Here is a 26,756-nt window from a genome sequence, read left to right as displayed (position 1 = left end):
TGTGTAAATCCTAAGTGCCCAAATCATCTCACGATTATTGACAATTCATGTAATCTCAAAAGATATCGTAAAGCAAGTTCTAGAAACAGAGATTCTGTACAATGCTCACTAATGAAAGAAAAGGGAGCATAATAGTGATGCACCAATTGGCTCAAAATCTCACCATTTGAGTGGGTTAAAATTGCATGAATTCTCAAACCAAAGTTTAAACAGTCAATCACAATAATAGGCAACAATATTAACAGTGTTCTATATCTAAGATAAAGTAAAATGGAAGAATTTAAGGAAAAATACCGGTTTTACACTGGATTGTAATTAAGAGATTCGTTCATTGCCTTCTTCCAACAAGGTTCGATAAAAGCTATAAGGGAATCCATTCAAAGGAGAAAATCATTAACTACTCGATTAAAACAAAACTCAAGATAAGGACAGTAATAATGAATGGACTCAATCAATAAGGGATATTAAAATAAGATAAAAACAGCAAAGATAAAATTGGTACCTGCACAAATCTACGGTACCTACCCCACACTTGTGAAAAACACTATCCTCAGTGTGAACAAGGTAGGCACTCCAAAATAAAAGGAAGTCTACTAGATACTGCCCTTGATGTGTACTTTAACACTTCAAAATATGTTAGTCCTCAAAATTACGTACGAGCATCAAGTAGGCTAACTCCTGCAAAATTCAAGAATAAACACATTCCAAGCAACATCTAGTAAAAGGTTCAATAAGATAGCATCTCCTCAAAATCAAACTTACTAAAAACAGATTGAAATATCTAACTACAAATGACTACATAAAATAAAATAAAAAATGTCCAAAAATTCAGAAAGCAAAAATAGATCCGGGAATGCCTCCCGAAGGCGCTTCTTTTTGTTCGAGTCATCTAGCTGGACTCTGGATCAGCATTCCTGCATCGCAGGTAAATTAAGATGGTAGGCTCAATGTAAGTTGGGGCTCGAGGCATATAAGCGCAATGAAAAGGTCCGATGTGTGCAGTAGATGACCAAGGAGGTGCTCACTGGACCGATTTGGATGTCCATTCATCCACTCCGAATTCCGGCTAAGTGACCTGTCAAAAACAAACTTGCAACTACCCTTTTCGGGTCTATCACAACACAAAGTCTCATATTGATACAAGTTATTTTTTTCAGATGAATAACACATACTAGTAGGGGAAGAAACATGTATAGCATCATCCATTTGTACATCTTGTGGTTGTGTATTACATGCAAGATCAATTCCATCAATACAACAAATGGCATGAACATGGTCGGTGGAAGAACTATCAAATGAGGGTAAACTAAAAGTGACACAGTCGTCCCCTACATTAAGTTCTAACTTCCCCTCAAATACGTTTATTTTAGCTCTAGCTGTGGCAAGGAAAGGTCTCCCCAAAATTAATGGTACACCATGCTCATTGTCCATATCCAAAACCACAAAGTCCACAAGGAATATGAACTTATCTACCTTAACTAGCACATTTTCCACAATTCCCCTAGGAAGCTTAATGTAATTCAGTCAACTAATTGAATGCACATCCTAGTGGATTTTGCCTCCCCCAAACCTAGCTTATTGAACAAACTAGTGGGCATGACTTTTATGCTAGCCCCCAAATCAGCTAAGGCATCATCAACACATAAATTACCTAAAGTGCAGGGAATAGTGAAACTCCCTGGATTGTGACGTTTCTCTGGCAACTTGCTCTAAAACACCGTTGAGCACTCCTCATTAAGCTGAACATAGGCGACCTCCTCCAACTTCCTTTTTCTACTAAGTATGTCCTTTAAGAACTTAGCATACTTCGGCATCTGCTCCAATGCATCAATAAAAGGCAAGTTAATATGCAGTTGTCTAAAAATATCTAAAAACTTACTGAACTGCTCTTTCGCCTCTGCTTGTTTAGCTCTAGCAGGATAAGGAATCTTAGGTTGATATTCCCTGACTAGAATTGGTTCCCTAACCTTACTGCTTGCCTTAACCTGCACATCAATAGTGGCATCATTAAAAACAGGCTTAGAAGGAGCTGAAACTAACTTACCTGAACGCAAAGTGATGGCGTTCATGTGCTCCCTCGGGTTAGACTCAGTGGTGCTCGGGAGCGCTCCTTGCTGCCTTTCAGACAACATCTTAGAGATTTGGCCAATCAGGGTCTCCAAGTTCTGAATCGAGGCCTGCTGGTTCCTAAGTGCACTATCAGTTTGCTGGAACCTCATCTCCGTAGACGTCACAAACTTCATCATAAGCTCCTCTAAATTTGACTTCTTTTCTGGTAGAGGAGGAGCTTGTGCAGGCCCAGCTGAATGTTGCTGCAACAGCTGATGAAGTCTCTGAAAACCAGGTGGACCCTGAGCGTTATTGTTCCTCCAACTGAAGTTGGGATGATTGCGCCACCCAGGGTTGTATGTATTGCTGTAAGGATCGTTCTGCTGCCTTGGGGCATTCCCCATATAATCAACCTGCTCAACATCAGAAGACATAGCATAATTAGATGGAAAAGTAGTAGAGGATGAAGCAAACATACCTCCCATGGTACAGTTCGCACTGTAATGCGGGCCACCACAAAACTCGCGACCAACGTTATTTGCATGAACTCAAACATCTGAGTTGGTCGATCTTCTTGGCTAGAAGCTCCACTTGAGCTGCTAAGGCTGCTGTAGAGTCTACTTGGTTGACCACTCCCTGTCTTCCTGGTCGGCTCCTAGAGGATTGCCACTGATAGTTGTTCATGGCCATTTCCTATATCAAGTTTTGAGCCTGCTCGGGCGTCTTATTGTTTAGCGCCCCTCCTGCTGCAGCATCCACCATCTGCCTTGTTGCAAGGTTCAACCCGCTGTAGAAGGTCTGAACCTCCATCCACACTGGCAATCCGTGATGTGGGCAACATCTCAAAAGATCTTTAAACCTCTCCCATGCATCGTACATGCTTTCATCATCAAACTGCACAAAAGAAGATATGTGATTTCTAAGTTTAGCAGTTTTAGCAGGAGGAAAATACTTATATAAAATTTTTTCAGCCAACGCCCTCCAGGTAGTAATTGTTTGTTGTGGAAGAGATTGTAGCCATCTCTTTGCTCTGTCCCTCAAGGAAAATGGAAACAATCTTAGCCAAATGGCATCATCAGTTGTTCCATTTATCTTGAATGTGTCACAAATCTCCAAAAAGTTAGAGATATGTGCATTGGGATCCTCGCTGGGCAATCCTCCAAATTGCACGCTTTGCTGGATCATTTGGATAACATTGGCCTTTATCTCAAAATTATTGGCCGCTACAGCAGGTCTGACTATACTGTTTTTGTCCCATATAAAGATGGTCGAGCAAACTCGTACATCGTCCTCTGATCGTCATTGGCCTGGGGGTCATGGTTTTCCATCGTGTCTAGTCTATCCACAGGTACCTCAACCTCAATCTCCTCCTCTTCTAATTGCAACCTCTTCCTTAAGAGTTTGAGGGACCGTTTTGGATCAGATAGAGGCTCTATAAGATTCGAGTTTGAGCTCCTGGTCATAAACTACCTGAAACCGAAAGTCCACACAACCACCAATCAAAAAAAACAATATAATAATAAATAATAAATAAATAAATAAATAAAGAATAAATTAATAAATAAATAATGACTAAATTAACACAAAAACAATTCACTCTAGTTCACCGTTACTGTGTTTCCCCGGCAACGGTGCCAAAAACTTGATGGGCTCTTTATGCAACCTACACCTAAGGCAGTGAACCTACCGATGCAGCCTAGCACTAGTGAGTATCAAGGTCGTATCCCCGGAGATCGGGTGAACCTAGAGTTACTCATTTGCTATGTTATCTAGTCCGAAATAGGGTGTGAAAGTTCTAACGTACCAGCTAATGGTTATGAGTGCAAATAAGTAAATGAAGAACAATGGACAATCAAAAGATAATTGCAAAGAGAGAAACAAACCCAAAAGGGAGCCTAAGTGATGGAATTCTAAAAATGGATTGTATGGATTGTCGATCTTGCTTACCCGTGCCTAAATCCTGAATTGAATCCCGGTTCCTCTCTCGAGCTTACCGGATTCCTAAACCTGCACTAACCTAATGGATTCTCTTCCTATCGGATTACTACAGATTAGCATTAAGTATGATTTAAAACTATTAAGAGTTATTAGTTCTTAATCCGGCGAGTAAATCAACCTTATCTCTAAGTTTAACTACCAGTCCTTACTATTCAATGTCCAGTTGTAACAAGCATTTCTCAATGTCAAGAAACAACCTAATAAACAATTAATCCAACGTCTCAAATTAACTGAATCAAACTTTTATTACTGAATAGCAAGAAGATTGCAAGAATGACAATTATAAAAACTAACAATTAAGCATAATCCATCAACAAAGGTGAACCCTAATGGATTCAAAAGATCTAGCTACTCATGTTCATGGTTAAAGCAATTAGGGAACAAAATAAGGAAAAACAAATTAAAGGCATGTACACCCTTCTCTTTCAAGCTGAATGAGAAACCCTAAAATTGCAAATTTGAAATCTCAAACCCTAGTTGCCTCTTGAATGCTCCCAAAGTTTGTCTTGATCTTCAATTCGATGTTGGAACAAGTGAAATCCCTCCTTCAATTGATGAATTTTTTATCTCTCAAGGTCTACAATTGAGGTATAGGAAAACAATTGATTAAGTGTGTGTCTTGGAATTGAGTCCAAAAATCGTCTCCCTTCCAAAAGAACTCAAAATTGCCTATATAGTTGATTCAGCATGGCCGGAGTCCAGGCTGTGATGATTCAAGACGGCCGAGTCCAGTTTCGATTATTCAAAGACGGGAGTCCGCCAGTCTTGACTCCTTCCAAGCCGTACGGTCAGGCCGAGCCACCACAGCCGTCGGAGGCCGTGGTGGCTACAAGTCGTATTTGAAATGGCACAATTGGGGATAGCCTCTTGGTAATTTAGCACGGCCGAGTCCAGCCGTGCTCAACCCTGGTGCTAGTTCTCACCCAATTTGATGGATTTTGGTCCGTAATCACACGTATTTCCCTCGATTATTGATGGTGTCCTTCGAAAATGACCTGAAACGAGAAAGGAAACGAAAGATAAGTGATTCTAGCATAAAACGGGATAATCATGCATAAAAATGTAAACAATCGGGCATGAGAACATGTGTAGTATGATGCTTATCATAAATCAAGTACAAACAGGATAAAGAGAATGTTGTTGCCGTGCTCTATGTAGAAGGTATGCTCTAATTTCTCCACTAGATATAAATTATTGGATTTTCAGTTCATTAAGGAATTATATAATTCATACCATGATTTTGCTAATATATATGGGGCATGTGAGAAAGGGAGTTTTGACAAGTTCTAGACATGATAATTTTCTTTTTAAAGAAAACAATTTATGCGTGCCTCAATCTTCTTTAAGAGAGTTGCTTGTAAGGGAGGCACATGGTGGGGGTTTAATAGGGCATTTTTGGTGTAAGAAAGACTTTAGATGTTTTAAGTAATCATTTCTTTTGGCCACAAATGAAAAGAGATGTTGAAAGAATATGCGAGACATGCATCACTTGTAAACAAGCTAAATCTAAAGTGATGCCTTATGTGTTGTATACTCCACTTTCCATACCGAATGAAAATTGGATAGACATTTCTATGGACTTTGTTTTACGATTACCTAAGTCATGGGGAGGGAAAGATTCTATTTTATTATTGTTGATAGGTTTAGCAAAAGCACATTTCATTCATGCCACAAGACAGATGATGAAACTCATATTGTGGGGTTGTTCTTCAAAGGAATTGTTAGATTGCATGGAGTTCAAAGGAAATTATTAGTGATAGAGATGTCAAGTTCCTTAGCCACTTTCGGAAAACACTTTGGAGCAAGTTGGGAACAAAGCTTCTATTCTCAATAACTTGTCATCCATAAACGGATGGAAAAATGAAGGTGGTTAATATGACTCTCTCATAACTGTTGAGGGCAATAATTCAAAGAAATTTGAAGAATTGGGAAGAATGTTTGCCACATGTTGGGTTTGCATATAATAGGTATATTCATGCTACAATAAATTGTTCACCTTTCGAGGTTGTAAATCGGTTCAATCCGTTAACTCCTATAGATTTACTGTCATTACCCATTGATAAGGCTAATTTTAAAGGCAAGCAAAAAGATGAATTTGTTATAAGCTTACATGAGAAGGTGCATGCTCAAATAGAGAAAAGAAATCAACAATATGAAAAGCAACACAACAAGGGGAGAAAGAAAGTTGTATTTGAACTAGGTGATTGGTTTGGTTGCATTTGAGGAAGATTTCCAACCCAAAGGAAGTCTAAGTTAATGCCAAGAGGGGATGGGTCATTCCAAGTCCTTGAAAGAACTAATGACAATGGCTACATACTAGATTTGCCAAGTGAGTATGGCAATGTAAGTGCTTCTTTTAATGTTGTTGATCTTTCTTTAATTGATGTAGGTGATAAAGTTGATAATGAGGCTGATTCGAGGATAAATCGTTGCAAGGAGAGAGGGAATGATGAAACAAAGACAAAAACTACAAATGATCCTTTAAGCTTTCAAGGAGGTCCAATGACAAGATCTAAGTTGAAAAAGATGCAACAACCTTTCTTTGGCGAAACTAAAGATATTTGGAGTGTTCAAACACAACAAGGCTCAACCTAAGGCTTAGAATTCTAAAAAAGGACCAAAGTCATCAATTTAGTACAATAAGTTTGGACTAAACTCAAAGGTCTAATACAATTCATTTAAAGCCTTTTTATTTTCATTTTTACTAGGTTTTCTGAACTTAGAGTATGATTAGTCATCATTTGGAGTTACACAATGGATGCACATGATTAACTATAATTTGGAGTTACAAAATGGATGCACATGATTAGTTGTCATTTAGGAGTTACAAAATGAGTGTCATCAATGTAAAAACAACCACATTTAATGAGTCTTAATGGGGATCGAAAGGAAAAATGTGGGAAAGCTCAAAAGGCATCCATTTAGGGTTCTTTATCTTATTTTGGCTATAAATATCATAGCCAAATTGATTTGTAAAAATCAATTGATGAATGATAATATTTATTTGCTCTTTGTAAGTGTTTATGCTTAAGTTCTTGCATGAACTTTGAACTTATTTTTGGTTTGTGGCATTCTCTAACCAAAATCTTGTGTTTGATTCCTAACTTATCAAATCATACTTGGTTTGTAGCGTTCGGAGATGAATTGAAGTGCTAGTTTCATTGTTGGAACTAGTTTTCCCTAACTTCACTTGAGGAGATCCTTGGATTTTGGAATCATCTTGAATGGGGTTTTTTTCAAGCATTGCATATGTATCATAACTAAATAATTATTGGGGTGTATGGTTACTAAGATGATGATTTCCTATCATTTGGTATCAAAGCTTGCTCGCCATGTTTGCAAAGCTCTCACTATTGTATACATATCCTTGTCATAAGTTGCATACCTCAAGGCTGCCCCATTTAGCTTTTTACTAAAGCAATTGGCTTTCCTTCTTGAATAAGAATGGCTCCAATCCCAAACCTGAAGCATTACATTCCATTTCAAAGGTATTAGAAAAGTTGGGCAAAGAAAGTAAAGGGGCAGAAATCAACTTATCTTTAAGTGTGTTAAATGCTTTCTCTTGAGCATCTCCCCACTTGAATCCCACACTATACTTGATTACTTCGGTTAATGGTGCGACAATAATGCTAAAATCACTAACAAATCTTCTATAAAAGCTTTGCAAACCATGAAATGAGCGAACATCTCCAATAGACTTAGGTGTATGCAACTCCTTGATTGCCTTAATCTTATCTTCATGTACTTTAATGCCTTGCTCGTGCAAAAAAACATTTCTTAAAGTTAGCAAGTAACTTATCCTTATGCAAAACATCAAGTACTAAACACACATATACTCAATGTGTTCATTTAATGACTTACTATATACAAGTATATCATTAAAATAGACAACAACGAACATTCCTAAGAATATAAGCAAAACATGGTTCAATAATCTCATGAAAGTACTAGGTGTACTGTTAATCCAAAAGGTATAACTACCCACTCATATAAACCATATTTTGTTTTAAAAGTAGTTTTCCATTCATCACCCTCTTTCATCTCAATTTGGTGATAACCACTCTTAAAATCAATCTTAGAAAGTATACGTGCACCATGCAACTCATCAAGCATGTCATCTAAACGAGGATTAGGATGTCAATACTTTACTGTTATTTTATTCACGGTGCTATAATCAATGCACATCCTCCAAGTTCCATCTTTCTTAGGCACTAATAAAACATGCACAGCATATGGACTCATGCTCTCATGAATCAAGCATTTATCCATTAGCTCCTCCACTTGTCATTGTAACTCCTTTGTCTTCTCGAGATTACTTTGATAAGGCAGTCTATTTGGAATTTGGTACTCAAGCCCTCTTAAAGGTGGTAAACCTTTTAGAACTTCCTTAGAAAGTAGATCTTCATATTCCTTCAAAAGAGAAACAAACACACTAGGCAAAGAGTTGTCAAGATTGTTCGTAGTAAAACATGCCTCTTTATACAAAATACAATCATAGGCGTGTTAGAAAAATAAGCTCTCTTAACATCATCCTCTTTTCCATAAAAGCTCACTTGTTTCTTTTTCCCCTTAATCTCTCCTTTTGCATGCGCCACTCCACTATTTTGCGCATCCACTCTTTACTCTCTTTTTTCACTCTTTGCTCACATCTCTCATTATTTTCCATACAACTCTCCTTTTACCGTGCATTTTTTTCTTTTTCTCTCACATGCGTGTGTTCTCTGTCTCTCAAAATCCACGTTCGTAAGGGAGAAACCATGTTGCTTTCAATTACACCAAGCAGGATGGGCGTGTATTGATGTTTGGAACACAGATGACGAAGCAGTTTTGGCCAGTGATATTAGGTAGGCCCATGCAAATATTCCCTTCTTTTCATTAAGCTAGCTCATAAGATTTAGGACTACGAGAGTTGTTAACCAGTCAACTTGATATGGAACCTCTATGAATAAGCTTAAGAACCCCTTTTGAATTGCAGACCCCAAACACATTAACATGAAAACTCCAAGAACCAATTTGGTTCAAACCGTAAGAAAAGTTAGAAAACAGATTTCTTAGAAAGATGATCAAGAATTAGATTTTAGAAAACTTGTTCCTAAATCCTAATTTTGAAACACTCCACAAGAAGATGATCAATCTACTTGAATGTTTCTTAAGCATGCATTCTGTACAAGAACACAAAGACAAAGCAAACAGCTTTAAGGTTTAATAATCAATTATCATTCAAATTCAACTTCAACTTGATTCAGAATTCGTACTAGCCTTATATAGGCCTTAGAAAACTATAAATCTTAACTAATAAGGATTACATATAACCTTCATAACTAAAAGAGATAAATTAAACAAAGTCCTAATTAGGTTAAAGTACATGCCCATAATAAGCCATAAGATCCTAATTTACATGAGTCATATAAATGTGTCTCACAACATAAGCCAAGTTAGACCCAAAGTCTTCATATGCCCCAATTTAGCTTCTTTTGTCTTTTTAAGCCGAATTAAACTCATTCAAGCCCAATAAACTGAATTAGATTAATGAATGTTAAGAGCATTTAGGAATAGAATTTATGAACTCTAATAGTTATGAACCCATACATACTAACCCAGAAACCCACTAATAAATTGAATAAAATCCTAGGATCACTCTAGATCAGATTATTAAGTTGATCAATAAAATTAGAACCTAAAGAAAACTAAGTCCTTTACACCCTAATCCTAGCACGCCACAAAGATAGATCAAATCTTTAATAAGTGTTAAATGCATTCAACAAGAATAGAAGAATTCAAGCAAAGGTTGCTAGAACAATGTAATATTATTAATAATCAAAACATGATGTAAGATACGACTTGGTTCAGGTTAAATAGACTTGAAACAAACCATAGAAGACAACTAATAAGAAAAAGACTATTCTACCCTAAATAAACTTAATGTTTAAGCATAAAATTAAACCAAGGCCTACAAATATATTTCAGTCTTAATTGGTTCTTCATAGGCTTAAACCTCTAATAGATTGAATAAAGCTCACTATTGATGCCCCTTAATAGTTGTGGATCTTGGGCCTTCAAATGGACTCTCCTTGCTAGCCCAATCTTTTATATAACCATTTAAGGCTTGTTGCTACTTCTTGGCTCTAGACCTTGTTATTGGGCCTTATAGCAAGCTTAGCCCATTTTTAGCATCCTTAAGTTTTTTTGCATGCTCCTCATCAAGCCCATCGTCTTCAACCTTTTTCTGTGCTAGCCCATCTGTATCATTCCCTCCTTTAGGACGATTCATCCAAGAATCAAGCTCATCATCTACATTAAAAGGAGTTAGATCATCAACATTAAAAGTACCACTTACACTATAATCACCTTGTAAGTCTATCTTGTATGCATTGTCATTAATCTTCTCAAGAACTTAAAACGGACCAACATCCCTTGGACTTAATTTTAACTTTCTTTGGTTTGGAAACCTATCCTTTTGAAAATAAACCCAAATCCAATGACCAAGTTTGAATACAACTTTCTTTCTTCCTTTGTTTACCCTTTTGGCTATCCTTTCATTTTGCTTCTCAATCCTATCTTTCACTTATTTGTGCATCTTCTTCACTAAATCTGTCTTGGAAACACTTCAATACTAACAAGCTTATTAATAAGCAAAGGAATCAGATCAATTGGAAATAAAGGATTAAAGTCATACACTATCTCAAATGATGAAGTATGTGTAATGCTATATTATAAGCAAATTCCACGTGCGGCAATAAATCTTCTCATGACTTAAGATTCCTAGAAATTAAAGCACGAAACAATTGCACCAAGATTATATTAACTACCTCAGTTTTACCATCTATTTATGCATGGAAAGCAATAGAAAATAGCAACTTAGTGCCCAATTTAGCACACAAAACACGCCAAAAATGACTCAAAAATTTCACATCCCTATCACTAACAACGGTCTGAGGTACACCATGCAAACACACAACTTCCTTAAAGAACAGTTCAGCAATATGACATGCATCAGCTATTATATGACAAGAAATGAAATGAGCCATCTCATTAAATCTATCCATAACAATAAAGTTAATCAATAGAATTAGAACCTAAAGAAAACTAAGTCCTTTTAACCCTAATCCTAGCACGCCACAAAGATAGACTGAATCTTTGATAAGTATTAAATGCATTCGATAAGAATACACGAATTCAACCAAAGGTTGCTAGAACATTGAAATATCATTAATAATCAAAACTTGATGTAACATATGGCTTTGTTCAAGTTAAATAGACTTGAAACAAACCTTGTAAGACAACTAATAAGAAAAGACTATTCTGCACTAAATAATTTGATGTTTAAGAATAAAACTAAACCAAGGCCTGCAAGCATATTTCGACCTTAATTGGTTCTCATGGGCTTGAACCTCCAATAGATTGAATAAAGCGCAATCTTGATACTCCTTAATAGTTGTGGATCTTGGGCATTCGAATGGACTCTCCTTGCTAGCCAAATCTTGTAAATAACCATTTAAGGCTTGTTGCAACTTCTTGGCTCTAGACCTTGTTATTGAGCCTTATGGCAACCTTCGCCATCTTTAGCATATTTAGCTTTCCTTATATGCTCCTCATCAACCCGATCATCTTCAAGCTTTTCTTATGCTAGCTCATTCGTATCAATGAACCTTGAACTTAAATCAAATTCTTCAAGCCTTGATGTGTTATTAGCCCAAATGTCAAGGATAAGCTCATTGACTTGTAATTTAAATTGAACTAGGACTCTTAGTTAAATTAGGACTCTTTTTGTTTCTTGAACACCTAATATCACCAAGACTCCTTGCAGGATTAGGATTTCTAGTTGAGTCAGGACTCCTTATTGGATTAGGATTCTTTGACCTAGTAGGATTTTCATCTTCAAGACTCCTTGTTGGAGGAGGATTGGTTGTGCTAGTTTGGTTCGTATCATTTCCCCTTTCTTTAAAAAGATTCATCCTCGAATCTTATTCGAATGTTGTGAAAGAAGCAAACATATAATCTCCAAGAATAATACTAACTCATTATCAACCTACAAATTTTTCACACAAGTTATGAGAGGAACTTTAGAATAAATAATACTTTCAATGCCAATAATCTCAATATGTTTAATTGACTCAACGGCATAAAGCAAAATATCTTCATTCTTCACCAGCTCAACTTCATCTTCATCTTCAATAATGATCTCTTCATCTTGGGTTTCACTCAAAAGTTTTAAATTATTATCTATTTTACCATCTACATTTATCATGCCTTTAGAATCTTCATTGACTTCAATAAAGCATTCTAACTCCTCTACAGTATTATTCTTTTTTTTTTACTGTCGAAAACACTCTTTTTATTTTCACTCTCTAAAGCACTCTTTTTATTTTTCATCTCTTTTCATTTTGCATTAGTCTTCAAACACTTCTTTTGCTGAAAGTGGTGCAAGTATAGTCTTTCTTCCATCCTTAGTAAATGAATACCTATTGAGGTATGATAAGATTTTTATGTAGCTACAATCTAAGGCAGTGAACCTATCGATGCAGACTAGCACAAATGGTGAGTATCAAGGTCGTATTCTCGAGATTCACCTAGACCTACTGTAGCGTCTTATGTTATCTAACCTAAACAAATCAATAAAGTGTTATGCTATGATTAAATATGAACAAGCAATTAATTAAATGTCAAATAATCTAAAAGAATTTAAGAAAACTCTCAAAGGAAAGAGCAAACCCTAGGGGACCTAAGTTAATTGGATTTTAGTGAAGATAAAGACTAAATTGATTATCAATTGCAATTACCCATGGATGAAGTCTTAACTGAATTCGGTTTCCCTCTCGAGATAACCGAATTCCTAAACCTAATAACCTAAAGTTGGAATCTCTTCCTAACGATCTATTATTCGATTAGCATTAAGGTTTAACCCGCCTGTATTAAGCTTTGTTAATTCTTAATCCGGCTAGTCAATTACCCTTATCTCTAAGTGATTCTTAACCAGTTCTTGCTATTCAGATTTCCAATTACTAAATGAATTTCTCAATTACATAAAACAATCTAAATACCACAACTCACAACGTCTCATGAATAAAGTGATTTCTCATTAATAATGAAAGCAAGAAGAATCAAGAATTGATAATCAAAATGTCATGACATTAAAACAAATCCAACAACATAGGAACCCCAATGGGTTTGATAAATTTAGCTACTCATGCTAATAAGCAACACAAAGTAAAGAATAGATTCAGAAAAGTAAATTAAAGGCATGTACACCCTTCTTCTTCAAGTTGGATGAGAAACCCTAAATTCCCAATTTAGAATAGTAAACCCTAATTTGCCTCTTTAATGCTCCCAAATCTTTATTTGATCTTCAATTTGATGTTAAAACAAGTGTAATCCCTCCTTGAATTGATGAAATGATCTTCTAAGGTCGAGAATTGAAGTCTAGAAGCAGATGGTTTAAGCTTGTATAATGGAAATCAAGTCAGAAAATCGAACCCTGATTCAGCAAATCATTTTTGGCTATATAATCCCTTCAGCATGGCCGTGGTCAAGCTCAGGCCGATCAAAGACGAAGTGAGTCCAGCCGTGCTAGACTTGTACTTTCCAAGGCCTATTGACTTCTTCCAAGTCAGGCCTAGTCAGAGCCACCACTATCTGGTGGAGGCGTGGTTTAAACTGTGCCAAAATGGCACTCTTGGAAGGTAGCTACATGACGGAATGCTAGTCCTTGCTCAATTTGATAGATTCTGGTCCGTAATTTCACATATTTCCCTTGATTATTGATAATGTCCCTCGATAATGACTTGAAACGTGAAAGGAACCAAAAGACAGGTGATTCTAGCATAAAACGAGATAACTATGCACAAAAATGTAAACAATTGGGCATTTAAATATGTATAGTATGATGCCTATAAATCACCTCACACTTAAGCTTTTGCTTGTCCTCAAGCAATCAATAACTCAATACATGCACAAGCAATAATCACCCCTCAGTATCCATGCTAAAGTTCACAACTCAAACTTATTCAACATATAAAGAATGAAACTCAAGTAACTAACAAGTTATACACCTTTAAGAAAGAATTATAATTGTAGCACCCAAACTCAAACATCTAATTGTATAGCAATATATATAATTAACTTAATAAACATAATTTATTACTTAGTTATAATATACATTCATACAATTTAAGTGGCATAACATACTTAATATACATAAGGAATATTTATACACTAGTTTAATTCATACAAGTACCCAAAATGCCCCAATGCTTGAGATAACTCCTCTGGCCCACCTGATAATGTTGATTGATGCAAAGAGAGCAATGCACAGCTAAGGCTATCTACAACTGCACTAACCTGGAAAACATTGCTAAGAAATGAGCTAGCAACTCAATAAGCATTTAATTTACTAAACTATAGTATATTAGGCTAGAATTATCAAGTCTTTATCAAATATAGAAAATTATACCAGCACTTAACTGACAATCACAAAATCAACCATTTCAATTATTCTCATAAACAAATAATTTCATCTCACATAATGCAAATAATCTCAAACTCAACCAAGTCAAATAATTCAATTCCACATTATTTATATTAAATTAGGATCATATGACTCATCATTTCCTCACATTTTCACATTTCAGTGACCACTTGACAAGACTATCCACCCGGCTCAGTCTTGCCATCTCACATACTCGGGTAACTATCCGCCCATCTCAGCTTTCCCAATCACATAATATCAATTGAAGAGTCATCGATCCTTAATCACAATGAATTCACTTCACAACAAATCACAATCAATTCACTTTATGATAGGCCAAGAACATAACCAATATCAATTCAGTCAACCAAGAGATTATCAAGTAATCAAACGTAGCAGTTCCTACTCAATATACACAAAGTTTAGTTTATTAAATACTTATCAAAATTTATACGATAACAAAGTAACCCTATTTTTTTTCTCTTACCACTTCCTTGCCTTTGGACGAACCTTTGTTTCCCTTGATTATGAAAGCCCAAATCCTTCAAACTTATAAGAGGAAATAGATTTCCACTTACTAAAGATTTGTAGAGTTTGATTAGGAAATCAAAATTTAAATGAAAGGTTTGAAGAAGAAAAGGAGAAAATATGAGAGAGACAAAGAAGAAGAGGCAATAGGAAGTATATGTAGAAATGAAGAAATAAAGAGGTGGTAAATTGGTGTAAAAATAGGAAATTTTATAATTTAATCCTCGTTCTTTTTAACTTTCTAATTTAGTCCAAAATTATTACTTTTCAATTAAATCAGTATGTAACTAAATAATTGATTTATCTACCACATAATATAATAAAATAGGTAATACATAATTATGATGCAAATGACATGTTTAATGATAATGAATATTAATTATTAATTAAAAAAATTCGATCGCGACAATTCCTACCCACTTAAAACATTTTGTCCTCGAAATTAACTAATCGCTAATAGACATGCCAAATAAGTTCGGGTATTTATCCATCATATGCTGCTCTAGTTTCCAAGTTGCTTCCTTAGATGAATGTTGACTCCATTTCACCTTTACCATAGGAATTTCCTTGTTTCTTAATTTTCTAACCTATCGGTCTAATATCTGAATCGGTTCTTCAACATATGTGAGTTTCTTAGAAACTTCAATTTTTGTTATCCTGATAATATGGCTAGGATCATGTCTATATCATCGAAGCATAGAAACATGGAAAACATTACATACCTGAGCTAACTCTAGGGGTAATGCAAGTCTATAGGCTAAAGGACCAACCTGCTCTAAAATCTCATACAGATCGATATATCAAGGACCTAGTTTACCTTGTCTACCGAATCGAAGGATACCCCTCCATGGTGATACTCTCAAGAAAACATTATCCCCAACTTCATACTCAATTTCCCTTATGTGTTTATCTGCATAGCTTTTCTGTCTACCTTGTGCGGCCTTGATACACTGCTTCGCAACTTGTATCTTGTCTACTGTTTCTTGAATAATTTCAGGACCTTCCAATTGTCTCAACCCTTCGACATCCCAACATATAGGGCTTCTACATTTTTTCCCATATAATGCCTCGTATGATGGCATACCAATACTAGAATGAAAACTATTATTGTAAGCAAATTCCATAAGTGGTACCTGGTCATCCCAATTTCCGCTATACTCTAATGCACAAGCCCGTAACATGTCTTCAAAAGTTTGAATAGTGCTCTCAGATTTCCCATCTGTTTATGGATGAAAAGCAGTACTGAAATGCTATTTAGTTCCATTGCCACTTGTAAGCTCTTCTAGAAATAAGATGTAAACCGAGGATCCCTGTCCGAAACAATGGAGATAGGTACACCATGCAACCTAACAATTTCTTTCACATACAAGTTGGCTAGCTTATCCAATGAATCATTCTGTTGAATAGGTAAAAAGTGTGCTGATTTTGTTAACCTATCAACTATTACCTATATAGCATCATTTCTCCTAAAAGTGCAAGGCAAACCAACAATAAAGTCCATAGTAATTCTTTCCCATTTCCACTCAGGTATAATTAAAGATTGTAATTTACCTGCAGATGATTGATTTTCTGCTTTCACTTGTTGACAAGTTAGGCATTTAGCTACATATTCTGCAACTTCCCTCTTCATGCCTGACTACCAATAATGTGGCTTCAAATTGTTATACATTTTTGTACTCCGTGGGTGCATTGAATAAGGAGAATTGTGAGCCTCCGAAGAATCTTTTGTTTCAATGCGGCTACATTAGGTACATACACTCTGATTTTCATAACCCACATTCCATCATCTCGCTCGATTAGTTCATTTGTCTTACCATCTTGCACCTTCTTTCGTAACTTCTTTAAGTATGCATCACTACCTTGTGCATGCTTGATCTCATCTAATATCTAGGGACTAGTCTTCATTGTAGTAAATAATACCCCATTCTTTATTGAAAAATGCATATCCACAACTCTTAGCGAAATTAAGGAACTCCTCTGATATGAAATCATACCTGCAACCCTTTCCAAAGTCTTCCTACTAAGTGCATCTGCCACAACATTTGCTTTTCCTTGGTGATAATCAATGGTACAGTCATAATCCTTCAACAATTCCACCCATCTTCGTTGCTTGAGGTGCAACTCTTTCTGTGTAGGTATGTACTTTAAGCTTTTGTGGTCAGGGAATATTCGAAATGTCTCTCCATAAAGATAATGTCTCCAAGTTTTCAAAGCATGTACAATTGTAGCCAATTCTAAATCATGTGTAGGATAATTTTATTCATGAGGTCTAAGTTGTCTAGAAGCATAAGCAATAACCCTTCCATTCTGCATCAATACACAACCCAAACCATTAAGTAAAGCATCTGTATAGACTATATATTCCCCTCCTTGTATAGGTAATGTCAGTATAGGTGCTGTAATCAATCTATTTTTCAACTCCTCAAAATTAGCTTTACAATTATCATTCCATTGAAAAGTCACTTGTTTCTTCAACAGATTAGTCAATGGCTTTGCTAAAATGGAGAAGTTCTTCACGAATCTTCTATAGTACCCAGCCAATCCCAGAAACCTATGAACTTCTGAAATATTTTTTGGTGATTCCCACTCCTGAATAGCCTTCACCTTAAATGGGCCCGGTTGAACACCTTGTGCAGATACAATATGCCCCAAAAATGCAATCTTATTCATCCCGAACTCACATTTACTGAACTTACCATATAACTGCTTTTCTCTCAAAGTTTGTAATACTGTTCTTAAATGATGTTCATGCTCTTTAGAATACCTAGAGTATATCAGGATATCATCAATGAAAACTATCACAAATTGATCAAGATACGGTTGAAAAATATTATTCATCAAAGACATGAATGCTGCAGGTGCGTTGGTCAAACCGAATGGCATAACAACAAATTCATAATGACCATATCGTGTCCGAAATGTCGTTTTAGGTATAGAAGTCTCTCTAACCTTTAATTGCCAATACCCAAATCTCAAATCAATTTTGGAGAATACAACTGCCCCTCTAAGTTGATCAAGCAAATCATCAATGTGAGGTAAAGGATATTTGTTCTCGATAGTAACTTGGTTCAACTTCCTATAATCAATGCAAAGTCTTATACTTCCAAATTTTTTCTTCACAAACAACACTAGAGCTCCCCATGATGATATACTAGGTCGAATATAACTTCTCTCCAATAAATCCTCAAGTTGCTTTTTCAATTCCTGCAATTCTGCTGGTGCCATTCTGTAAGGTGCTATAGAAATAGGAGCAACTCTTAGAATAGTTTCAATTTAAAAATCCACTTCTCGTTGAGGTGGCAATCCAGGTAATTCTTTTGGAAATACATCTGGAAATTCTTTGACTATTGATACCTTTGAAACCCCTAGACTAACAATTCCAGTGTCTACCACATTCACAAGATAAGCATCACACCTAGATTTCATTAAATGTAAAGCAGTAGCAACAGAAATCAAACATGTAGGCACAATTTTCCTATCACCCGTGAACACTGTTTTTATTTCCCCATATATAACCACTTTTACTTCTTTTGTTAAATAGTCAACTATGACATGATTTCTAGACAACTAATCCATTCCTAATATCACATCAAAATCTCGCAAATTGATCACAATTAGGTCTACTGACATATTTGTATCACAAATCATCACGGAACAAGCTCGAACTGCAGTATTCACCATTATTACTCCTCCAGCAGGCATTGAAACACAAATATCATGTCCTAAAGATTCAATGCCATAATGCATTTTCAATGCAAAATAACATGAAATGAATGAACATGTAGATCCATGGTCAACTAACACATATGCATCATGGCTACAAATAGGAATTATACCAGTTACTATCTCTAGAGAAGTAGTTGCTTCCTGCCTCGAAATAGCATACACTCTTGCCTGGGGTAATGACTGGTTCGCATCTTCAATATGGACATATGCTGCTGTAGCTCCACTTCTACCTCCCCTACCTCTTCCACGACCAGTTGCTGTAGGTACTACATTATCCCCAATACTACTTTGTCCTTCTGAATGGTAGGTACTAGATGCTCCTCTACCTACTACACACTCATTAGCATAATGCCTAGGTTTCCCACATCTATAACAAGCTTGCACTTTCGGTTCCCAACACTCTCCTGAATGCGTCCTTCCATAAGTGCCACAAACAGGTCTATATCCAATATTAGTAAACCCATAATTACCTCGCATGTTTGCTGATCCACCACTTCTACCCAAAGTTATACTACTTGGCCCTCTAAACTGATAAATGCCCCTTCCTTTAAAACCTCCTTGCTGACTTCCTAATCCTCCCCTAGGTGTAAATGAGGCACCTCTAGAGAAAGATGGAGTAAATGTCCCAATTATCTTCTTTTTCTTTGCTTCTAATATATTTCTTTCTAAGAATAATTCTTCTGCTTTTGTTGTAGCTTCCAATAAAGCAATAAAGGTAGGTGGTTTGCACTGCCAACTTTTCACGTATCTCCAATCTCAAACCCTTCTCAAATCTATTTCTCTTTTGTTCATCAGTTGCCACTTCCTCTAGTGCATAGTTAGCAATAGACATCTCATTTTGTTTCAATTCAAGGAATTCAAGTTTCTTCCTCTCTTGATATATTGGTGGCATATACTTCACCTTGAACTCCTTTAAGAGTTCTTCCCATGTCATGGTCAATGGTTATGTCTGGCTACCTGGGACTGTCTCCCACCAGTTTCTAGCATCCTTAAGAAATCATGAGGTTGCATACCTCATTTTCATTTGGGTCGTCGGTTGGGTATTAAATTGTGTAAACACACCTTTAACAGACTTTAGCCATTCCGCTGCTACAATTGGATCAGTTGTCCCTTTAAACTCTTTCCCCCCATGCTTTCTTAACTTTCCAAAGTTTGCATCCAATGCAGGTATGTTTAGTGGAGGTGGTGGTTGTTGTTATTGAGCTAATCTTCTTAACTCTTTAGCTATTTGCTGAGCATACCCTTCAACTCTTCCTTGTGATTGTTCAATTTATACATCTGTTCTTTTTCAATATGATGTGCATGAACTGACTCATGTGAACCCATTGGGCCAATGGAGTGCTCGTCCATGCCTATATCATTAGCAAACTTTACAACAATAAACCTTTTGTGCATAATTACTATATGCTTGCATATTATGCTCTTAATCCCCTCTATTCCCATCAATTCAATCACATAAGCATTTAACACATTGGAATATATTAAAAATTCCAACTCACTTTAACATATAACAACACATACACACCTTCATTTAACATAATATAAACATAAATATAAGTACTCATACTTATGTCCCAACGGTATAATGCCCGCTTTGATACCAAAAACTGTAGCACCCAAACTCAAACATCCAATTGTATAGCAATATATATAATTAACTTTACAAACATAATTTACTACTTAGTTACAATATGCATTCATGCAATTTAAGCGGCATAACATACTTAATATACATAAGAAATATTTATACACTAGTTCACACAAGTATCCAAAATGCCCCAATGCTTGAGATAACTCCTCTGGTCCACCTGATAATGTTGACTGATGTAAAGAGAGCAATGCACAGGTAAGGCTACCTACAACTGCACTAACCTGGAAAAAATTGCTAAGAAATGAGCTAGCGACTCAATAAGCATTTAATTTACTAAACTATAGTATATTAGGTTAGAATTATCAAGTCTTTATCAAATATAGAAAATTATACCAACACTTAACTGACAATCACAAAATCAACCATTTCAATTATTCCCATAAACAAATAATTTCATCTCATATAATGTAAATAATCTCAAACTCAACCAAGTCAAATAATTCAATTCCACATTATTTCTATCAAATTAGGATCAGATGACTTATCCTCACATTTTCTCACATTTTCACATTTTAGTGACCACTTGACAAGACTATCCGCCTGTCTCAGTCTTGCCATCTCACATACTCGGGTAGCTATTTGCCCGGCTCAGCTTTCCCGATCACACAATATCAATTCAAGAGTCATCAATCCTTAATCAAAATCATTTCACTTCACAACACATCACAACCAATTGACTTTACAATAGGCCAAGAACATAACCAATATCAACTCAGTCAACCAAGAGATTATCAAGTAATCAAATGTAGCAGTTCCTACTCAATATACACAAAGTTTAGTCTATTAAATACTTACCAATATTTATAGGATAACAAAGTAATCATATTCTTTTTCTCTTACCACTTCCTTGCCTTTGGACGAACCTTTGTTTCCCTTGATTATGAAAGCCCAAATCCTTCAAACTTATAAGAAGAAATAGATTCCCACTTACTAAAAGTTTGTAGAGTTTGATTAGGAAATCAAAATTTAAATAAAAGGTTTGGAGAAGAAAAGGAGAAGAATGAGAGAGACAAAGAAGAAGAGGCAATAGGAGGTATATGTAGAAATGAAGAAATGAAGAGGTGGTAAATTGGTATAAAAATATTAGATTTTACAATTTAATCCTCTTTCTTTCTAACTTTCCAATTTAGTCCAAAATCATTACTTTTCAATTAAATCAATATGGAACTAAATAATTAATTTATCTACCACATAATATAATAAAATAGGTCATACATAATTATGATGCAAATGACATGTTTAATGATATGCTAATGTATATTAATTATTAAATAAAAAAAATTGGTTATGACAATAATAATATCATCTTGGAACACAACTTACACAACAAATCAACATTAAAGACTAAGAACCATTGCTTCACAGGAATCTCTCAAATCACTCACAATGTTTACAAGTAAATAAGAAAATTCCCTCAATGCAGCTGCACAAAACCTGTTTACCATAAGCTTGCTCATAAGTCTCATCTTCGCTACCGCGAATAATTGAATACCAAAATCAAAGGGTCTTTTCAAAGGTTGTAATGAGGCTGAGGTAAGGTATGAATATTTGGATAGAAGTGTAAAATATACTGAAAAATTATGCACTTAATTGAACTGAATGCTTCAGGAACTGAGTGCTAAACAATAAAAATATTCACTAAGCCTTATTTGAAGTAAAGGATGCTCCACAAGAGTTAAATTCAGAAGAGCTAAAAGCTAAGAAGTAAGTCATAATTTATTCTTTCTTTTCTATATATATATATATATATATATATATATATATATATATATATTGATATATACTATGTATATATATTATAACAGCTTATATAGGGGCTGTTGTGGTTAATGACATAAACAATAAGAATAAATATCCAATTTAGATTGAAGGTAGCATTAAAGAATGACTGAAAAGACTAAGTGAATTAAAAACAATGTTAGGCACTATGATCCCATAAATGAAGAAACATAACATATGATTACTCAGTATTCAGGGTGAAAGGAAAGACAAATGTATAGAATGGTGTATGCGCAGTGATTCGGTGTAAATTATAAGAAAAGGTTAAGGCTCAAACTAGCTGACTAATGGAAATAGAGGGTAGGCTTTTGGCCAGATGTGGTGAAATCCTAAGTTGCCCAAATCATCTAATGGTATTCAAAAATTCATGTAACCGCAACAAGCATTATAGAGCAAGTTCTAGAAATGAAAGTAAGTACAACGCACACTCAAACAAGAAAAGTCATGAGCATAATGTGCAATGGATGCTCAATTTTTGGTTCAAAAACTCACATTTGAAGTGGCTAGAATCTGCAATTGGTTCCCAGATTTATCAATTGAATCATCATATAAATTGAATACGAGATTCACATAATCAAAGTTCACAGTCAAAGATTGTAAATTCACAACTAACTCAAGTAACACTTTTTAACTCGGTCAAATTGACATATCGAATGCAGTGAAATTGCTTTCAAGAATAGAAGATAAGGAGGGACAATCAAGTACTAGTGTGTGAATTAAGTCATTAATTAAGAATAAACTAAACTTGAATGTCATAAAAACCCTAGGCCCTAACATCCTAAGAATAATCCATTATCATTGCCTTTAAACAATTAAGGGATACCCACCCCACACTTGAGTATAACATTGTCCACAGTGTTAGAAAAATTAAAACTAGGTATAGCACATAACTAGCACATCATAATCCTTGAAGATCATACTTAGTGTTCATTTCAAAATGGCAAAGCAAAGTGTTCTACTAAAACAAATTAAGATGAAAGAAAAATGAAAGGAAATAATATAAAATTAAACATGCAAAAAGACAAGAAAATAAAATAAAATAAAATAAAGGAAGGAAAATAAAAAGAAAAATGAAAAAGAAAAATAGCATAGCCCTTTGCCTCTCAAACTAAGCCATCATCTGGCTCTAAAACTCAGCCTGACGCTATAAAAGGTCCTGCTGAAAAGCCTCTTGTCGAATGAAATGCTGCTGCTGCTCCTCTGCCAACCTTTGCACTGTAAGCTGCAGCTCTCTAAACTAAATTAGGGAGACTCCTAAAACAGCTGATGAAGAACCAGAAGGAGCTGAAGTAGATGGTCTGGAGGAAGACTCCAGAATATCAAAAGAAGGTGGGCCATCCTGTGTACCATGGGCTCGTGGGGCAGGTTGCTCCTCTCCGAGTGCTGCCAAGAGAGCATTTCTCAATCTATACTCTGGTCCTAGCAGACCCTGCATACGAGTCACCATCCCCATACTAATCAATTAAGGAAGTCCCAAAGTCTCCATCACCCCCAGCTATGTCAAATGTGGTATCACCTCCTCCAAAACTCCTAAGCTCCTAGCCAATCGAGTAATGTAAGTCCCAAAATAGAAAAATACATTCTTTGAGTTATTGCAGAAGGTACTGATCTGTCTGGCCAACAAATATCCCATGTCGACGGACTAGTGCTGATGCATGTTGTAAAGTATAAACAGGTCTGGTTGGTTAACTACACCACCGGTATCTCCCTTGCCAGTGATGGTCCTAGCCAGCAATGCATGCAAGTACCGCAGTCCCTCAGCCAAGTTAGACGCCTTGGACTGGCTGGCATTGTACCCCTCAGTGTCATCAAAAATCTCGGCCCACATCTGCAGATATGACACCAGGCGTGTGTATACAGTGACTGTAAACCTCCCAAAAGCGCTTCTTTTTGATGTGATGAGTCTTTTTAGCTGCACTTATGGTGAAAAGCAAACGGTGGGGATTGATGACCATCCATCCTTCTTCCAAGCAAATGGCTTCAAGTATCCGCTTAGAGGGATAATCATAAATTTCCTCTTCCCAACTATCAAGCAAGCTGCCAGTATGATGGGCCAAACTCGCTTCTCGTATAATTGCACGCAGTCATGAAGCTCTAGTGGCTCTTCCAATTTGAAAGCTGAAGTTTCACCAATTGGAAGGATCAAAGGTTAGGCAATTTCTTCAGGAACGTCGATGGTTTTCTCTAGTCCTTGGATTGGTTCACTTGCTAGAAGAAACTCGAGCTCCTCTAAGACTTCTTCATTGGATAACTCGTGCTCATCTTCCATGGTCGAAGGGACTTGTGGAAAATCCACCAAAAATTCCTCTAACTGCAACTCAGCATCATCAACTGTGCATTCTTGTTGATAGTCTTTCAGAGGAATCATGTTTGCCTCTTCCTTTTCTGGTTCTATCTCCATGTTCAAAGAGTCATCCTACACGGAAGCATCATCGTCAAACATAATAGATAACCCAGAAAAATTTTCACCTGAACGCAAACGGACGGCGCTCAAGTGTTCCTCGGATTTAGTAGCGTTTGATGGAGTTTCCAATTGCTCTTCAGCTAGTAACTTGAAGATTAAGCCTACTTGATGCTCTATGTTCTTAATTGAGGCTTGTTGATCTTCAAGTATGCTCTCTGTTTGTTGGAATCTATCCTCAAGACTTGCAATAAACCTCATCATCAGCTCCTTTGACACTAACTCTTCACCTTGAGTTGATGGTGCAAGATTAGGCTGCTGATATTCTGGTGGTTCTTGGCCATCTAAGCTCCATCCAAAGGGTGAATGAATGCTCAACTCTTGATTGTAGGTGCTTCCATACGAGTCATTTAGCCAACTTCCCGTATAATTCACCTATTCATAGTTATAAGAACAATGAGCAACATCACTATATAATGGACAATCATTACTCATATGCAAACCACAACAAAATTCACAAAAAACTTGAGATGAAAGGATAGGAGTGGAGAGTTGATCGGTAGCCCTACAAAACGATTCCACTCGAGCTTCTAAAGATGCACGGGTATCCTAATTTTTAGCACTCTCTTAGTTCCTGATCCCATTTTCCAACGTGTCATACAAAGAGTTTAGCATTGAACCTCCTTATCATTCACTATCTGAATCATAAACTTAACTAAATAAATATGTACAAATAAAACTGAAATAAAAGAAATGGCTAAATTACCAAATAGCAAATTTCACTATATTTTTCAAACATTCCCCGGCAACGACGCTAACAACTTGATGGTTGCTATCTGTGTTAGCTACAATCTAAGGCAGTGTACCTATCGATGCAATCTAGCACTAATGGCGAGTATCAAGGTCGTATTCCTCGGGAAAGTGAAAGCCCAGAGTTACTCCTTTGTTCTTTGTTATATTAACCTAAAATGAGTGATGAATACTTTCTAAACTAACTAATAGCTACAAGCTAAGTTCTAAGGGAGATGCAGGAGTAATTGATAAATAAAATAACCAAGATAGGAAAGCAAACCCAAAGGGAACCTAAGCTAGTTGGCAATCAAACAAAAGATAAAGGATTGGTGAGTCTAATTATGCTACCCGTGGATGAATTCTTAACCGAATTCCTAAACCTAATAACCTAAAGTTGGAATCTCTTCCTAACGATTGATTCTTAAATTAGCATTAAGCTTTAATCCGCCTCTCTTAAGCTTTGTTAATTCTTAATCCGGCTAGTTAATTATCATTATCTCTAAGCGATTATTAACTAGTTCTTGCTATTCAAAATTCCAATTGCCAAATAGACTTCTCAATCACACAAAGTAATCTAAACACACAATTCACAACATCTCATGAATAATGCATTATCTTGTTAATATTGAAAGCAAGAAGAATACAAAACTAACCCAAACAATCCAACAATATAATATCAACCAACATAGTAAAGAAATCCCAATGGATCTAATCAATCTAGCTAATCATGTTCATTATCAAAATCCACAAGAATTCAATTACAACAATGAGTAAAGGTAAAGAAACCTGATTACACCCTTGGATTAGAGTAAACAGCCCCAATTCCTCTTGCTCGAATTGAATCGATTCTTGTTCCTCTTGCTCGATTTGAAAACCAATCAACGAACCTCGCCCAATCTTCAATCTTTGAAGGCAATCCGATTGAAACCTTGATCCAAGTCTCCTTTTTTCTTGGTTCCACCTCAGAAAACCCTTAGAGAGAGAAATATTAGGGTTTAGGACGTTCTCTCACGCTCTCCTTTTTCTTTCCTCTCTTCTTTCTTTTAATTAATTCCCATGTCGCCGCCAACACGGCCGTGTTGATGCCCGTGTTCCAAACACGTGCTGGTGTTTATGCCCGTGTTACTCTCTGTGGTCGTGCTCCCTAAAAACTTCTTTTTCTTTGATGTTTGATGTACCGAACGCGGCCGTGTTGGTGCTCGTGTTAGGAACACGGCCAGTGTTGAAACTAACACGGCCCTGTTCAGCTTCCTCATGCGCATACTTAGCTTGTTTCGGCAGCTTTGACGTCCAATTATGCTCAAATTCTTCCCTTTATCATTCTTTGACTTCTTTTGAACCTCATGCACACAAACAGACGCATAGGG

The 26,756-nt window shown here is 36.1% G+C and overlaps 1 non-coding gene across 1 annotated transcript; it reads left to right on the top strand.

Moving 5' to 3' along the window:
* The first annotated feature begins 2,869 nt into the window (after positions 1–2,869).
* On the top strand, positions 2,870–2,976 carry LOC112536426. The gene has a single exon (XR_003080447.1). It is a non-coding gene; the product is annotated as a small nucleolar RNA R71 (small nucleolar RNA).
* The last annotated feature ends 23,780 nt before the right edge of the window (positions 2,977–26,756 follow it).

The sequence above is a fragment of the Ricinus communis genome, chromosome 9 (genome assembly GCF_019578655.1).
Source record: "Ricinus communis isolate WT05 ecotype wild-type chromosome 9, ASM1957865v1, whole genome shotgun sequence".
Lineage (NCBI taxonomy): Eukaryota > Viridiplantae > Streptophyta > Magnoliopsida > Malpighiales > Euphorbiaceae > Ricinus > Ricinus communis.
Note: the sequence above shows the minus strand (reverse complement) of the source record. Positions and strands in the feature narration are given on the sequence as shown.